Source organism: Myotis davidii, unplaced genomic scaffold (assembly GCF_000327345.1).
Source record: "Myotis davidii unplaced genomic scaffold, ASM32734v1 scaffold979, whole genome shotgun sequence".
NCBI lineage: Eukaryota > Metazoa > Chordata > Mammalia > Chiroptera > Vespertilionidae > Myotis > Myotis davidii.
The window spans coordinates 102,849-109,281 of record NW_006290769.1 but is presented as its reverse complement, the minus strand read 5'-3'; the positions used below and the strand labels follow the sequence as shown (position 1 = coordinate 109,281).

At 41.1% G+C, this 6,433-nt stretch overlaps 1 protein-coding gene and 1 pseudogene across 1 annotated transcript in view; both read left to right on the top strand.

Moving 5' to 3' along the window:
• The window catches only part of CCDC138 (coiled-coil domain containing 138), a gene marked incomplete at its 3' end in the record, with an annotated part of 183,736 nt that overhangs the window by 75,946 nt on the left and 101,357 nt on the right, over positions 1 to 6,433 (top strand). The window lies entirely within an intron of this gene.
• LOC102751989 lies at positions 4,933 to 5,515 on the top strand (annotated as a pseudogene).

The following is a 6,433-nucleotide window of genomic DNA, read 5'->3' as shown; positions in this document are numbered from 1 at the left end:
TAACCTCCCTATCGGCCCTGCCCTGAGTGTGAGAGTGGCGGCGCCCCAACCACCTGATCGGCCCTGCTCTGTGGGTGATAGAGGGCGGCGCCCCAACCCCCCTACCCCCCATGGGGCCTGTTCTGTGTGTGATGGGGTGGAGCCATAACATCCCCATCGGCCCTGCCCTGAGTGTGATAGTGGCGGTGCCCCAACCCCCTGATCGGCCCTGCTCTGTGGGTAATAGAGGGCGGTGCCCCAACCCCCTGATCGCCCTGCGGCTCTGTGTGTGACAGGGTGTGATGCCTCAACCCCCTGATCGGCCTTGCTCTGTGTGTGACGGGGTGGCGCCACAACCTCCCCATCGACCCTGCCTTGAGTGTGACGGGGCGGTGGCCCAACCCTCCAATCGGCGCTACCCTGTGTGTGACTGACGGTGGCATCACACCCTCCCGATCCCCTTGCTCTGTGCATGACCGGTGGGGGCGCCCCAACTCCCCAATCGGCCCTGCTCTGAGCCTGACCAGTGGCTGCACCTAGGGATTGGGCCTGCCCTCTGTCACCCGGGAGCAGGCCTAAGCCAGCAGGTCGTTATCTCCCGAGGGGTCCCAGACTGCGAGAGGGCACAGGCCCGGCTGAGGGACTCCCCCCCTCCCCCCCCCCCCAGCGCACACAATTTTGTGTACTCGGCCTCTCGTCTATAATAATAAAAGCAGAATATGCTAATTAGACCAGATGTCCTTCTTGATGACCATCCGGATGAAGCCGGGTCTGTGTCCTGGGTGCCGGAGGGAAGCCAGTGCTGGCAGCCAGGGGAAGGAAGTCCTACTCTTGCAAGAATTTTGTGCATCGGGCCTCTTGTATAGGATAGTTGGTTAATGTGTTGAAATTTCAGAGCGAGAGACCAAGGGGCTGTCACATGGCAGAAATGAATTAAGGTCACTATTCAGGTGACCTTCAGTTAGAGATTAACCAGGATTATCTGGGTGGGCTCTGTAATCACAGGAGCTCTTTAAACTAGACAAAAGAGGCAGAGGAACAGATTAGAGACTTAGTTCACCCTTGCTGGTTTTAAAGAGGCAATAAGATGGCCAAGACCTAAGAAATGCCATCACTTATAGAAACTAGAATTTGCCTTCTGTTGATATCTGGTAAGGAGACAGGAATCAGTCCTACAACCACAGGGAACTGAACGTTGCTAGCAATTTGAATAAACAAACAAACAAAAATGGATCCTCCTCTAGCCTCCAGAAAGCAATGCAGCTATGCTGACACCTTGATTTTTAGCTGTTTTAGACTCATCAAATTTTTGACCTGCAGAACTATAAGATGATAAATTTGCATTCTTTAAATGGGTAAGATTTTGCTAACTTGTTAAGGGAGCAGTAGGAAACAAATACACCTCTATTTATAATTTTGTCTCTTTTTGCACCTATTTCAACTATATTGTCTACCTCTAGCAATAATTTGGAAGTAGCTGCTAATTAGGAAGGGCTACACTATTAAAGTTCTGTGGAGAAATTTCATTTGTTAGAACTCGATGTGATAGTGTAGTAATAGGATGTTAAGGCTAATAATTGACATTTTTAACAAATGGAATAGGATCATTTGTTTTAATATCATTAATGGCATAAGAGGAGATTATTTAGTTCATGTTTACCACAGGATGCTTTTTATTCTTAAATATAATTTATTGACTTATTCTGGATACACAATTTTTATTTATCCTAGATTTCTTAATTAAAATATTACTTCTAATTCATGGTTACCAACCTATTAGTAAAGGTAAAATAATCTTAAAACTTATGAATAGCCTTCTTTATAGACTAAAAGCAAGAGAAATAGTATCAAATAAGTAGATTAATTGAATACTCCTGTGGCCAACACAACCAAATATTAAGATTTTTTTCTGCATATGTACAATTTATAGTTATCAAATAATGCAACCTCTTTTGGAAACTTTTACAGTAGCATTATTGTATGGAACTTTGTTTATCGTATTTATATTAAGTATATATAGTAGTATGACTCAGATATTTTTGCCAAATAACCTCTTTCCAAAGTACTTTTAAAAACTCCTCATGAATTTTGCTGTATATATTCTTTTTATATTTGTGACACAGTGTCAAGTATTGATTAAAAGAAAAAATCTATTGGGGACTAAATGTGGTAAATTAGGTAGATGATCAAAGTGGTATACCTCATAGGAGTGATTTTCTTGTGTAACTGAAAAATAGAGAGGTGGAATGTTTTCAAAAAATTGAGAAAAGGGTAATTAACTCCAACACTAAGTGGAATCTGCTAAGATATATTAAAAATGGTGGTTAAAAAAATATCTGTAGAAGATTGCTGTCATCAAGAAGCTCCAGGTCATAGTTCCCCCGCAGAGACACGGAGTTAACAATATACCATCAAAACATATTTGTAGGAATTCTAGAGACTATTTGAGAATCTGTAGTACCCTGGCCAGCATATAACTAGGAAGAGCCTCCATTAAAAGGAATAGGAAAGTTTCTGGCATTTTGAATGTGTCTGCCTTTTCTTGTGTAGCATAGTGCAATCTGGAAAGAACACTCTCATACTGTAGCTCAAGCATGTCAATCTCACAGCCTGCGGGCCACATGCAGCCCACAATGAATATTTTTGTGGCCCAGCCAATATAACAGTATGTAAGAAACATTTTAATAAAAATTTTGTAACTTAATTTTTACAATATCCTGCTAGATATAATTATTAATAATGAACTACAACATTCGCTAATGGCTGATTACTATAATTGTGTTGCATTTATTTTCCTTACGCGCCGGCGCACCATTTCTTTCCACTAATACTAGCAGCTAATATTTTAGTAGCTAATTGACACGTCATTAGTCTTGGACTGACTTGTTTGGTGTGCACAACAGGAAATACTTCGCTTTCAGAGAACAAGGAAAATAGGTTTATATCCCTTACACTTACTAATTTGTGCAGTTATTCAGTGTCTGGTAAGTTAATGTTCAAGAAAAAATATTAATTTTCATTAAAATGTATTATGTTATGTTAATGATTACTCATTTTAGCCTTTTATATTCAAGCATGTCTCTATCGAAATAAACCTACATTTCTATATAAATTGAAACTTTGGTTTTTTTGTGGCCCACATAAACTTAAACTTTTTTTATTTGGCCCGTGTTAGCCTTTGAGTTTGACATACTTGTTGTAGCTCCTCCCTTGGGACAGAAACAAAAGTAGACTATGTGTCCAGCATTTTAGCTTCTCAGGGACTATCTACAGGGCTGGTTTGTCTTTCACCTGACTCACTGTGCTGATGAGAACAAGGCATTATTTGAAACCTCAGAAAATAAAGATGAGGACTGCAGTACATTAGAGTAACTTAGAACTATATACTTCCACAGGAAATGGCTAGGTAGAAAGAGATTATGGCCTCCTGAGAGATGAGTAGCCACTTTGGAAATTAAGGGAATTAAAGGCACACATCTCTAGAAAAGTTACGAATGGAACAACTGAGAGGCCCTGGCCATGAAGCTCAATTGTTTAGAAGCATTGTCATGATATGTCAAGGTTTCAAGTTTGGTCCTCAATTAGGGCACATACAAGAATCAACCAATGAATACATAAGTAATGTGGAATCACAAATCAATATTTCTGTTCCTGAAATGAATAAAATTTTTTAAAAGCTTTTGAACAAAGAATGTCTACCTGGACGCATTGGTGAAGGTCTTCTGCACAAAGTCATTCTGTCGTAAATACTGGGAGAGTGGAGATTAAAAATAGTGGAGGAGTAAATGGATGCAACAGAAACATGCTCCCGGGACCAAACTGGTATTCCAACTGAAATACAAAAAAAACACCCTGAATAATCAATTAACTGAAGGCTGGCTGGAGAGAACCCTGATAACCAAGGACAGAAAGTGGAGACTACATAGAGGCAGACCTTTCCTATTGAGGCATTTTTTGCCTGGAGGAAGACAGTTGATCCACTCTATTGGAACACCCCTTACCCCACAGTGTGGAGTTTCTGAGATCACTTGAGAGACTGAGAATAACAGTTAGCCACCATACAGAAGCAGTTGCCCTACCTCATTGGAAACCCTCTCATCACCTGTGGGGACGATTGCCTGAGGGCTACTCAACACTGAATCTAATCAGTCTCTAGGTCAGCCGTGGGCAAACTACGGCCCTCGGGGCGGATCCGGCCCGTTTGAAATGAATAAAACTAAAAAAAAAAAGACCGTACCCTTTTATGTAATGATGTTTACTCTGAATTTATATTAGTTCACACAGGTGCTGAAAGAACTTCTAGATCAGCAGTTCTCAACCTGTGGGTCGCGACCCCTCTGGGGGTCGAGCGACCCTTTCACAGGGATCGCCTAAGACCATCGGAAAACACATATATAATTACATACTGTTTTTGTGATTAATCGCTATGCTTTAATTATGTTCAATTTGTAACAATGAAATTGGGGGTCATCACAACATGAGGAACTGTATTAAAGGGTCGCGGCATTAGGAAGGTTGAGAACCACTGACGTAATGCATAGTCACAAAACCAAATAGGCAGACAAAGAAACAACCCCCAAATTAAAGAACAAGAGAATTCTCCAGAAGAAGAGAGAAATGAGACGGAGATAAGACATTTATCTGATTTAGAGTTCAGCATGATGCTAAAGATGCCCAACAGCATGAGAAAAGATATAGTAACTATGAAAAAAGAATAGGCAGAAATAAAGAATGACATAGCACTAATAAAGAATACATTGGCAGCTGGTCTCCACAGCCTTTTGGGCATGGAACCTGGGTGCCTAAGGTCCTGAGCCCCTGTTCCTTGGCCCCTGGAATGTGCAGGTGTTGGGATCGCAGAGGACCTTGGTCCATGCTGTGTAGCCTTGGGTGGGAGGCAGGGTAGTGGGCCGGGGTAGAGCAGTGGCCGTGAGCCGTGAGCCATCCCTGTGAGATCTCTGCCGGCTGCCAGGCACAGTCACGGAGGTCTATATCCCATCCTTTCGTTACAAGGAGAGTGACCTGGAACAGGGATACATGGTGTTTAAGATAAAATGTTAATGAATGGAAGAAAATGTTTTGTTGAGAAAAGGTACAGTGAATTTCATGCCTTGCACAAAAAGTTTAAGAAATATATTAAAACTCAAGAAATCCCTTCAAAACATCTGAGGAACTAGGTCCCAAAAATGTTGGAATAACAACAATAAGGTTTGGAAACATTTATAGGTTGACATTTTAGAAAATGAAGAACTTCCCAAACTCTTCCTTCATTTCCTAAACATACGGCATTTGCCTTCTCTACCAAAGGCAGAGAGTTGTGGATCTTTTTGAGGAGACAGAATCTGAAGAGTCAAGCAAACTGTCCCACCAGCTGGTGCTGCTGTTTCTCTGGAATCCATACGTCTTGCCTGCAGCCAGCGATTTTCCAAATGTGGTTATTGAAGGAGTTCTCCATGGGATCTTCTACCCTCACCTGCAGCCCAGGTAGAGAGCCTGCAGGGCCAGAAGAAGCTGCAGACTGTTTCAAGGTCGTAGTCAAGGAAATCGATAATCTACCTATTTAATTTAACCTAAACTCTATGACATAGCAGCTCTAGCTATTGGTGAAATTCAAAGTCCCAGCTTCATTCAGGGCAAGGATATTTCCATTAGAATAGTGCCTTTAAAAATAGAAACTAACCAGGGCTGTGGTGAAGTTAAGGCCAAATGTTCAAGACGTAGAATATAGCTGCCAACTCAGAAACATGAACAGGAGTCTCGGGAAGATACCCAGGAGCACCCAGAGCAACAAGACCAAGTGACTCTCGGCCTCAGTTGGACCATCTGCTAATTGAAAATCTTATCCTGAATCATACTGAGACTGATCAACTCCAGTAACTTTCTGGTTCAGATTTTGTCACACACTAACGTTTTCATTATGAGGTTTTCTCCGCCAGGGATAGATACATTCTGAAGTGCTGGGACCAGCAGCACAGAAACACACACTGCTGACTGTAAGGAAGGCACTAAACTGCAAATTAAATTGTTCAATCTCTCACTTAAAGTCCTCTAGAAGTTTTTTTTATATATTTAGGTATTCCTATATTGGCTGCAAATATGTTTACCAGGGTTATATCCTCTGGTTGGATAAATCCCTTTAGTATTATGTAGTGACCTTTGTTGTCTCTTGTGATGGCCTTCATTTAAGTCTGTTTTGTTGGATATGAGTATTGCTACTCCAGCTTTTTTTTCTTTTCCATTTGCATGGAATTTTTTTTTTCTATCCCTTAACTCTCATCGTGTGTGTTTTGTTTTGAGGTGTGTCTCTTGTAGACAGCATATAGTTGGGTCGTGTTTTTGTACCCATTCAGCTACCCTATGCCTTTGTTTGGAGCATTTAATCCATTTATATTTAAGGTTATTATTGATAGGTTATTATTGATAGATTTATTATTTAAAAACTTATTAGTTTTTA